General features: G+C 45.3%; 1 long non-coding RNA gene across 1 annotated transcript; it reads right to left on the bottom strand.

The window, feature by feature from the left end:
- Positions 1-3343: 3343 nt before the first annotated feature.
- LOC147995476 (uncharacterized) lies at positions 3344-11180 on the bottom strand. Its single transcript, XR_015683518.1, has 5 exons — positions 11090-11180; positions 10011-10063; positions 8142-8243; positions 7945-8016; positions 3344-4691 (listed from the first exon to the last, which is right to left on the bottom strand). It is a non-coding gene; the product is annotated as an uncharacterized LOC147995476 (long non-coding RNA).
- Positions 11181-11390: the final 210 nt, after the last annotated feature.

Here is an 11390-nt window from a genome sequence, read left to right as displayed (position 1 = left end):
TCCAGGACAGCTAGGGCTACTCAGAGAAACCTTGTCTTGAAAAACAAAGCAAACAACAATAAATTCATCGAACTCATGGAGCCAACCCATTGAGACCCTTCACCTCACTTCTCGTTTACTGTGGCCTTTATTACTTCAAGAACATTGCTCGTTTGTTTGTGTACAGAGTTGTCACGCACATTTTTTAAAATAACGAGTTCTACATGCTTACATACTTTGTTTTAATTTTTTGAAAGCCTGAGCTGTTTAATAAGTCTTATTGACTTATTATATATGTGTTGGGGACTTGTGTGTGGAAATCAGAAGACAGCTCTTAGAGGTTGGTCCTTGCCTTCTCTCTGTTGAGAGCAGGTCTCCCTTCTTGTGTCTGCTGCATAGCATTCTCTGGGTTAGCTGGCCCATGAGCTTCTGGCCAGTTCTGTCTTTCATGGTAGGGAAGTCATGATAGCAAGAGCTTGAGGTGGCGACACCTGCATCTGCCCAAGGATGTCAATGAGTGCTGATGAATGGCCTTCCTCCATTTTTATTTAACCCAGCACCCCAAACCCATAGAATGCTTTTTGTTTTTGTTTTTGCTTTTTTTTTCTGGTAATTTTTATATTTGGGGGTCATACTTCCCACTTCAATTAACCCAGAGAATTGTCTCCTAAGTTATTCTAGATTTCGTCAAGCTGACATTATCAACCATCCCAATAACTTTTAATTTCCTGAGCATTATTTGGTGTTTTAACCCTTTCTTTCTTTCTTCCTTCCTTCCTTCCTTCCTTCCTTCCTTCCTTCCTTCCTTCCTTCTTTCCTTCCTTTCTCTCTCTCTCTCTCTCTCTCTCTCTCTCTCTCTCTCTCTCTCTCTTCCTTCCTTCCTTCCTTTCTTTCTTTCTTTCTTTTCTATATAACTTTTAGAAGTCCACAAGTCAGATGGCTCAATAGATAAACGTGCTTATGGCCAAGTCTGACAAGTTGAGTTCTCTCTCTCTGGGTCCCACATGGCAGAAACAGGGATCTGACTCTAGAAAGTTCTTCTCTGACCTCCACATGTGTGATGCGGCCTGTGCATCACCACACACATAAACATACACACCCAATAAGTGTCAAAAAAATTAAAAGTACTTCAAGTAAGGTATAGTTTATAACTTATATAATTTATGGTGGACAGAGGTTTATTTTGGCTCATGATTTTTGAGGTTGGAAACTCTAGCTATTGTGATCATATCGGCCTTATGCCAGGTTACCTCATGGAAAAGGAAGACTAAAAGGTCCTGTGTAGGGGCATGTGAGGGTTTGAATAAAAATGGCGGCAGAGGACCATTGGGAGCGCAGCTATTAGGAGGTGTGGCCTTTTGGAGGAGGTGTGGCCTTTTTGGAGGAGATTTGGCCTTATTGGGGGAGGTGTGGTCTTCTTGGAGGAGGTGTGGCCTTATTGGGGGAGGTGTGGCCTTATTGGAGGAAGTGTGTCACTAGGGGAGGACTTCGAGGTCCTCAAGCTCAAGCCAGGTTTAGTTCATGTACTGCTGACTGTGATCCAGATATAGAACACTGAGCTCCTTCTCCAGCACCATGTCTGCCTGCGTGCCGTCATGCTTCCCACCATGACAATAATGGACTAGACCTCTGAACTGTAAGCCAGTCCCAGTTAAATGTGTTTCTTTATAAGAGTTGCCATAGTCGTGGTCGTGACTCTTCACACTGGGAGGAATCAGGTTTGCTTAGTCTCATCTACTCTTGCGGCTGCTAGTCGGCTCCCACAAGAGCAAGAATTCTTAGGAGATCCCATCATAGTGATCCATGTCTGTATTCCCAGCACTCAGGAGATTGACACAGGAGGGTTACACTTTCAATACCAGTGGAGACACTGTCTCAGAAACAAAAATAACCAACTAACTGAATAACCCTGTTAGACTGCATTCATCTGTCACAGGAGTGGAGAGACCTTATGGCTGAATCCCCACTTCTCAATGCCTGTAAGTTGAGAATCAGAGTTACATATGAGGTTAATGAGGCAACCTACATACCGACCACAGTGTCTGGACAGGTAATATTGGAGAGGGAGAAGAGACTGGGGCTAGGGGTTGGGATGAAAAGCAGAGGTGAGAGTAAAGGGGAAACTCAGAGAAAAGTGCTTTAGGCAGATGTACCCAAGGTATAGAAGCATTAGTTGCCTGATTAAAAATTAAATTATGGGGATTGGGGATTTAGCTCAGTGGTAGAGCGCTTGCCTAGAAAGTGCAAGGCCCTGGGTTCGGTCCTCAACTCCAAAAAAAAAAAAATTAAATTATGAGGGTGAGTATTTGATGAGCTTATATCTCTGAATGAAAACATATCAGTATATCAACATCTTGGTGTACTTTGTTACTAAGGGTAAAAAGTTGGGGAAAGAAAAGACTTAGGGCAAGTCCAGCTGAAATATGTGTGGAATATAGATAGCTTCGTGGCAGAGTGCTTGCCTAGCCTGAGTCAATCCTCAGCACGGAGGGAAAATAAAAGATGACAGCACACTGAGGAAATGTGCCTGCCACCCATGCCTGGTGGGCTGAGCTGGATCCACAGAATGCAACAGGGCAGAAGAGAAGGGACTCCTAAAGAGGTCCTCTTACCTCTACATGTTCTCTGTGGCACATTCACACCCACATGCCCACATTTACTCCCCCCCGCCCTGCAACCAATAGCAATAAATAAACATTTAAAATAACTTGTTAAGACATATTAATGAGCTGGGCATAGTGGTATGCGCTTTTAATCATAGCCCTCAGGAGGCAGAGTCCCGAGGATCCTTGGGGGTTTGAGGCCAACCTGGTCAACAGAGCAAGTTCTAGGACAGCCAGGGCTACATTGAGAGACCTTGTTTTTTGTTTTTTGTTTTTTTTTTTAAAAGGTGCTCTTGCTCTCTTACTCTTGCCTTTCTGCCCCTGCTCTGTCTTCTCGTTCCTTCTTCCTTCTCTCTCCATGTGCTTATGGCCAGCTTCTACTTCTCTACTCCTCCTCTTCTCTTCTCTTCTCTTCTCTTCTCTTCTCTTCTCTTCTCTTCTCTTCTCTTCTCTTCTTTTCTCTTCTCTTCTCCCCTTTCCTCCCCTTCCCTCCCCTCCCCTCCCCTCCTCTCCTCTCCTCTGCTCTGCTCTTTTCTCTTTCCTCTCTCTCTCTCTCTCTCTCTCTCTCTCTCCCCTCTCTCTCTGCCTTTCTCTGCCTCTATTACTCTCTCAGCTCCCTTCCCCATGCCCTGAATAAACTCTATACTATAAAAAAGAAGAAAAAAGGCATATTAATGACTCAGCAGATTGCTGTAATATCCTGCCTCGGCTAGAGAAAAGAATCAATAATAATAACAGCTATTATTTTTCCAAGCTCTTTATACTTATATAAGCTGTTTAATCCTCATCACAATTGGTAGAATTATCCCCATTTTACAAACTATTAAATTGAGATGTTCCCTGTGTCACAAAAATCAAGAGAATGAAAAGTACCCCAAAAATATGGCATCCCACTGTCTTATAGGAATTTAAAAAAAGGAAGAAAGAAAAACAAACAACAATAACAGCAAACTGATTGCACTCTATTATAACCTGCACAAAGCCTCCCACGGTGGCTTTATGATTGGTGGAGAGCGTGAGAAGTTACTTTAAGATGTTACAAATACATCACTAAGAATCAGAGTTTGTGGGCCCCGTGCTAACTAATGCTGAGATTGAGCCGAAATAAATTCATCACTTACTCCAGAAAACTCTTAGTCCTGGAAGAGTAGGCAGTGGAGTGGTTTGCCAACAGCTAGTACGGATTACTCATCAAGCTCTTCCTAGACCCTCACGCTCTTGAACCCACGAATGCAAACTTGGATGTCTCCTCATTCCAGCCAGGACCCACCTTCTGAAACCTGCCTCAGCCATGCTGGAGCATGATGGGAACTTTGTCGAAGCCATGCCCTCCCCCAGCTTTACTTCATCAACAGATTTTTTTCTTTTCATCTTTGTGGAGTTAACCGTTGACCCTGAGTATATATTTAACTGTAGTTCTGGTAATATTTTTGCATTATCAGCAAGACAGCCAAACCTTGGGGGAGGGACTGTTGGTATAAAGTACATGCACAGGAATTCTTACTGCTGTAGAGAGGTGTGCCCTAAAGGCAACCTACAAATATACAAAGAGAAAAGGGTCAGTCAAGGGTGCTGCTGCCCCATGGCAGAGCCATGGATAACCACAATGACTGACTCAGGGACTTCAAGTACTCAGCCACCCACACATCCCCACAGGTTCCAGATTCTACCATGAAGTGTGTCACAGCCCGTGCCATTCTGCTCACATGGATAATACAGGAAAACAGTACTGACCAAAGTAACTACATGTAGGGAAGCAGACCAGAGGCTTTTGACCTCACTGGATTTAGGTGGAGACCCTTGGTACCTACAGAGACTATGCCACTGGAAAGGATTGGCTAATCATTCAGCCTCATGCCCTGCAGGGATCAGAGAAGGAAGAAAAACTGAGGTAGCAACTGAGAGTAAAGATAGAAAACAGCAGTAGAGAGACTTGGCAAGTTGGGAGGCAGTCTGAGTCATGGATGCAGAGTCACAAGGCCCGGAACAGCAGATGCTCAGTTCTCATGGGCACCATGAAGCATTGGAGTCAGAGAGCAGCTGGTACATCAGAACTGCCACAAACTTGTTCCAGGTCTCCTTGAGGCCAACGGCCTGGGTGATGACTCACTTTGATGATGATGATGATGATGATGATGAGATGACGACAGTGATGATGATGATATAAAAAATACAAAACAGGTAATTTCATGTTGATGTGCAATTTAACACAATACTATCTATATTTTTTTCTGAGGTACTGGCGGTCAAACGTAGGCCTTGAGCATGCTGGGCAATTGTTCTGCCACTGAACTATACTCTCAGCTCTGCGTGGATCTTAAGTGATACGTTCTAGAACTTTGAAAAGCATGTCTAGCCCTCAACCAGGACATGAGGGGTCTTTTTCACAACCCCCGAAAGTTATGCTGTGTCCCTCGACAAAGTAGTACATGTGTCCTTATTTTTGTGTACAGTGTCCTTTTAAAATCTGGCTGCTTGGGGTTGGGGATTTAGCTCAGTGGTAGAGCGCTTGCCTAGCAAGTGCAAGGCCCTGGCTCGATCTCCAGCTCCGGAAAAAAAGAAAAGAAAAAAAAAATCTGGCTGCTTTTTGTGCAATAAAAGTTATCTTCTTTTTTTGTTGTGTTGTTGTTTCATTGTAGGGATGGTTACAATTTGTCTTTTATCCTGCTGATGGTGATTCAAGTTATTTCTACTTTAGAGCTGTTAAGAATAAGTCTGTTGCTAGACATTGCTTAGAGGAGAAGGGGATGGGGGGAATGAGAGAAGGACTGTGGGAGTGGGTGACTGGGAGTGAGGCAGTGAGCAGGATGTAAAGTGAATAATTAAAAATAAATAAAAACAGCAACAAAAAAGATGTTATAACCCCCTCCCTCTTTCTCCCCTCCCTTTCTCTCTCTGTCTTTCTCTTTCTCTTTCTTTGGTTTTTCAAGACAGGGTTTCTCTGTGTAGCCCTGGCTATCCCAGAACTCACCCTATAGACCAGGCTGGACTTGAAGTCAGAGACTTCCCTGCCTCCTAAGTGCTGGGATTAAAAGTGTGTGCCACCACTGCCACCTGGCTTTATTTTCTTGGATAAATACCAAGGAGTGCAATTTCCGAGTTACGTATCTTGTGAGTGAGTCAAGAACCTGGTTTATACTAGACTGAAGACTAGTCAGGTGAAAGGGGACCCCTCAGCTCCTCCCTGTGGCCATTTTCCATGGGCTGTGCTGTCCAGCTGTAGAGTTACTGGTGCTGGACAATTGGCTTTAACGTGGCTTGTATATGGCAACTGTGGAACACAACGGGAACCTTAGGATGCTGGAAATGCCAGGATCACGTCAGGGAAAGCTTCAGGCATGGCCTGGGTGGATCTGATTCCTTCTGGAAAGGTGTTCAGTTGTCAGGCTGGACCCATCCTCATTCTGTCCTGTGGTATGGGCAGCTACATTATCCTAAGTGCTCATTATCTAAAGCATGTGACTTTAGGCAGGCCACTGTCCCTTTCTCTGCTCTTAAGAACGATCTGCTATCAACTAAAACAGCATCTGAACTTGCACTATCCGGTCCTTCATTACAACTCAGGCTTTTGAAAAGTCCAAAAGTGTGCAGAAGGGCAACAAAGAATGGGGTGTGTTACAAATGAACGGCTACCCTGGGATTTGAGGTATTGACGTTGGGGACACAAAAGACTGAGGAAAGCCTCTCTCTCTCTCTCTCTCTCTCTCTCTCTCTCTCTCTCTCTGTGTGTGTGTGTGTGTGTGTGTGTGTTGCTCATAACTCTGCACACAGCAAAAGGAGGGAGCTGAGATTCCCTAAAGTTCAAAGGAGAACTCATGGGGTAGAAAGAGCTGGGCAGTGGGAGGGCTGCCAGAGGGGCCCCTTGGTCTGAGGAAGTTGTTTAATGTGCAACTGGCAAAGGGCAAAGGGCAGGCTCTGGTAGTGTTTACAGGACAGTGCCAGCATAGAACCTGACACCACCAGCCCCGTGTGGGGTGTGTGCTCTGGGCTCCTAACGACTGATAGAGAATAGGAGATGGGGGTTTGTCTCACTTGAAATGCCTTGGTGTTTACCTCGGCTTGATTGGTCCCAAAGCACTAACTTTACAAAGCTGAGCAATGAAATTCAAGGCTGTTTCTTCAAACCCTCATTCCTTTTCACCCACCCTTAAATGCCAACAGTGGGAACCATAAATGTTACCCCTTTTAGCCTTCTGCCTTCTTCTGGTATTAAAATTCAATAAAAGAGATGGATAAAAAAATTCCTGGGGTTGGGGATTTAGCTCAGTGGTAGAGCATTTGCCTAGCAAGCGCAAGGTCCTGGGTTTGGTCCCCAGCTCCGAAAAAAAGAAAAGAAAAAAAAAATTCCTAACCTCCCCTCTCCCCAGGCATAGAGTGAATAGCAGAACATTTTATAAGTAATTGATCAAATTCTAGTTCAGGAGAGAAAGCTAAATGTGCAAGACTGCAAAAAGAGACACTTCGCTGCTGTGTGACTTTAGGCAGGCCACTGCCCCTTTCTGAGCCCTGGTCTACTGGGATGATAACAAGGTCTACTGTTTCTTTTCACTCTCAGTCTTAAGTCAGACAAAAGTTTCTATACAGAATTCCACTCAGCACCTAATAGTTCCTACTGCTAGTCTTTCCCAAGGAAAGTGGCTTGCCTCACAGGGCCCAAAGGAGAACAATCTATGTGCAGATGTTTTATAAGTGTGCGACAGTCCTGCTGCAGAGGTTGCTGTGGTAAAGCAGGTCATTCTGTTTTCATCACATTTGAGTTAGTCACTCCTCTGTGCTCCAGACATTTTAAAAAGCCCATACGCTTGGGCCCCGATAGATATTTGAAGGGGAGAGGAATACAATGTAGCAGGCTTCTGGGCTTTAAGACCTTAAGTAGTGAAGAAAAGAACCCATTTATATTATTTTATTTTTGAAACAGGGTATCACTGTGTAGCCCTGGCTGGAATTGAAGTCACAATCCTCCTGCCTCAGCCTCCTGAATGCCGGTACTATGGACATACACTGCCACGCCTCCCTTCCCAGAGTTTTGACTGGAAGAAAAAGTCCTTATTAACTGCTCTACTGCAGAAAAGGAACTCTGAAGAACTATCTCCAACATTCAGCTTGAAAATATATTAGATCATAAAAAAAAAAAAGAAGGTTAAATGCTCTTGTCAAAGCTATGAAAACATGCCGGGTGGTGACGGTGCATGCCTCTGATCCCAGTTCTTGGGAGGCAGAAACACGGGCATCTCTGAGTTTAAGTCTAGCCAGGTCTACAGATCAAGTTCCAGGACAGCCAGGGCCACACAGAGAAACAAAGCAACAAGCCATGAAAACTCAGGAATCCAGCGATTCTTAGCCTTTGAGCATCGTCTCTTACCTTGTTGGAAATGCTCTCTGAATCCGTAACCGTAGCAGGATCTTGCAATAGAAGGTTCAGCTTGGCCCTGAGCTGCAGTGGAAATAATATTCCAAAGTTAAGCTGTGGACACTACCTACAGAACAAAAGTGGACTTCCAATATTTGCCCCCTTCTCCATGAAAAGAGGTATCCTCTGTGTATGTACATAGGACATACCTGTGGATCACTGAGGATGTAGGGATGTGAGGCCATGACCTTAGGCACATAAAGCATCCTTAGGTCCTGTGAGTTGTGACAATGAATCCCGTGGTGGAAGCTCTTAAAAAAAAACCCCACAAAACCCTGTCAGAATTGAAAATCAGTTACATCCAAGGTCTTAGTCCATTTCCTGCTGCCATGAGAAAATCTCTGAGACCTCGTAACTTTAAAAGTACAGTGGTGGATACGGTTCGTGCCTCTGGAATCCATGACCCGGTATGTGGGTCAGGTGTGGGCCTGGTGCTGGATGCACATGGCAGAAAACTGAAGGGCAAGTGTAAACCTGTGTAAGAGAGAGAACACGGCGGGGGGTACACTTTGATCACGACTTGCTTACTCACACACTCAGTCCCTTAAGAAAGGCTATAATTCTTCTCAGTATCTATCACATTAAAGCCTTCATATATTCAGACACCCACAGTAGCAGCTGAATTTCCAAAGGGAATTTCAGAATGGAGAAAACATTTTCTCTCTCTCTCTCTCTCTCTCTCTCTCTCTCTCTCTCTCTCTCTCTCTCTCTCTCTCTCGGTTTCAAGTAGTCCAGGCTGACCTTGAACTCACTGAGTAGCTGAAGATGACCTTAATCTGCTGTCCTTGCTCCCAAGTACTGTCTGTCTGGTTTCCTTCCCGAGTCTTTATGAACTCAGGTCGTCAAGCTGCCAGTCATGGAGACAGTTCCCTTTCCCCACCACGAACCTCCCCAGGAGCAGCCTTAGCCTTCAGAGTTTAGGGTTTTACCTGGGACCTAGCATTTCATACCTAAGCAAGTGTTTGCGTGTGTCCTAAGAAACAGCTTCTCCCCTAGGACCTTCGACTACACAGATAAGCATTGTCTGCCTGAGGTTTCTGGCAATGCCGCCTCACCAGTGGCCATTAGGAAATGCGTGGGAGTCTGTTTTGATCGTCACAATGGTTGGGGTGGGGAGGATGCGGCGAACTTTATGGAGCAGAGGCCTGGGATGGTAAGCATCCTAGAATTCCCAGAATTGTCCTGCATGAAATTTGAACAGCTCCGCCCCCCTGGAGCTCCACGCTCAGAAGCCAGGCCTTAGAAAGAATGGTGGCCGACCCAAGTAAGAGCTCATTTGAACTGTGCTCTGTTTGTGTTTATCTACTGTGTCCATGACACTGAGGTTGAAATCCCTATGCTGACCTATGTGAACTCTTGCTGCCCCTCGGTTTTCCAGGCTTCAGGGATGAGGTGGAAGCAGGCTGTGAAGCCGTCAAGGACCTCATGTACTGACTGAAGCCTGGAGCCTTAGGAGACCTGAATATCCACAGAGATGTTTGTTACAGAGAGTGGTGAGGGCTGGAGTCTAGAAGAGGTCATTCAAGGTCAGAAGCCGAAGTTGGAGAAGTATGTTTGAAGGTGTGTGTGTGTGTGTGTGTGTGTGTGTGTGTGTGTGTGTGTGTGTGTATGGATTTGTGTGCCAAGCTACTACATTTGTGGTAATTTACCACAGCAGCACTGAGAATGTTCTAGAAGTACACACCTGGTTTGAGGTGTAATTGAAGTCTTCCTTCTCAGGAGGCCCTAGAAGGTCTCAGTGTGTTACCTGAGGAATCTCCAAGCCATGGCAAAGCAATTTTGAAGTTTCCAAGGAGACAGTGAAGTAGGCCTGGAAATTTTCTTCTTCAGCTCTCAGCAACCTGTATCCATGACCTAGCGCTTCATGATACAAATGAGTGTGCGCAGGAAAAGAATCCAACAGAGCAAAAGGAGTTTCGTATCCTCCATGGTTTTCTCACCTTGTCTGGCCCCTTTGTGTGGAAAACTAGGGGCTGCCTCAGTTGCATTGACTTCAGCCTTTCAAGGGTTTCTCTTACCTTACAAAGGCCTGCGTGATCCAATGCCATCCCAGATCTTGCAGAAGCTTTGACTAGCAAAGTAAAAATTAGAGAGAATTAAATGGATGGTATTGATAAACAACACCTCCTTCACTGGGGCAGACCTCAGCAACCACAGGTGAGGGGCTCCGATGGCCACTCCAACATTCTCTGAGGAGTTCTACCACAGGCAGTGTAGTCTCCCGTCTTCCCTCAGAACATGCATAAATATTTAGCTGCAAACTTGAAGACAGAACAAAGCCAGACTTTCAGTTTATTTGAAAGGAAACCTTCATTGCAGATACTTCGATCGTTAAGGAGAAAAAGCGGCTGAACTGGTTGTAAAACTGAAGATTAGCTAAGAGTCAACAGGAATTCTCTCAGAGCCTGGTCCTACTCCCCCCCATCTTCCCTCCCCCTGAGGAGGAAAACCAGTAATCACTCAGAATTAGATCTGTGGAGCAGGGGACTGGCTCTTTTCAAAGGTCTGTTTTCTCTCAGTAATACTTAGTTTGGCATAAGGAAAATGAAAGCAAATTAAAAAAATCATTTCTGGCTTCTTCATTTTCTCTGGAGAGTTAAAGAAAAAAAGACATTTGTTGTTGAATGGGAGCTTTCTCTGCAACCTCGCTCTGGATGTCAAGTGAGGATGCCCAGCGTGGGCTCTGCAGCAGCTCAGTCCTCCAGTTCTCTGAAATCAAAACCTTCCGTACTCGACCAGTCTCCTCTCGTCAGATGAACGGTTGGAAAGAAATTTAATGTATAGTCAGTCTGTAGGGCAGGAAATGGTGGGGTACGCATGGTAACCCCTATGTTTGGTGCAGTTCGATGTGAAAGAGCTGATGCGTGTGTTCCCAGCACATTCAACAAAACTTCAGTACATTAAGTGTGAGAGCTGGCTGCTATGGTTGCATCCTCCCATGACTCCATAGCTCCTCTGAGATCTGTACAAAATGGAGGACTCCCATTTCCAGTGGGGTTTCCTCCTCTCCTCCTGATCTGGGGAGCCCGACCCCAATCTTCTACAAGGAAGGTCACATAGTCCTCGGCAATCCCGATAAGAACCCGCCCAGCCTTACCTGGGATTTCTGCGTTGCCTCTCCACACATATGAGGCGTTGACAGTACTTTAAATTCCAGCCAATGATTTCTTTCTCCCTGAACACTCCTCCCCACTTGCCAAAGTTTATGTATAACCCTTTTCCACCCCGGAAAAAAAGTATATGCACACAAGCTGTTTCTCTGAAGATCGTCTAAGGAAGCTGTTTTTATTGACTACCGTCTGAAAGAGCGATAAGGCTAACATCCTCAGAGAAGACCTTGCCCCCCACTCCGCCTCACCCTTCCAGCCTGGTGTGCAATGGTGGCATCTGGACACCTG

This window comes from Rattus norvegicus, chromosome 3 (assembly GCF_021556685.1).
Source record: "Rattus norvegicus strain SHRSP/BbbUtx chromosome 3, alternate assembly SHRSP_T2T, whole genome shotgun sequence".
Lineage (NCBI taxonomy): Eukaryota > Metazoa > Chordata > Mammalia > Rodentia > Muridae > Rattus > Rattus norvegicus.
This window is presented reverse-complemented; position numbering and strand designations above follow the sequence as displayed.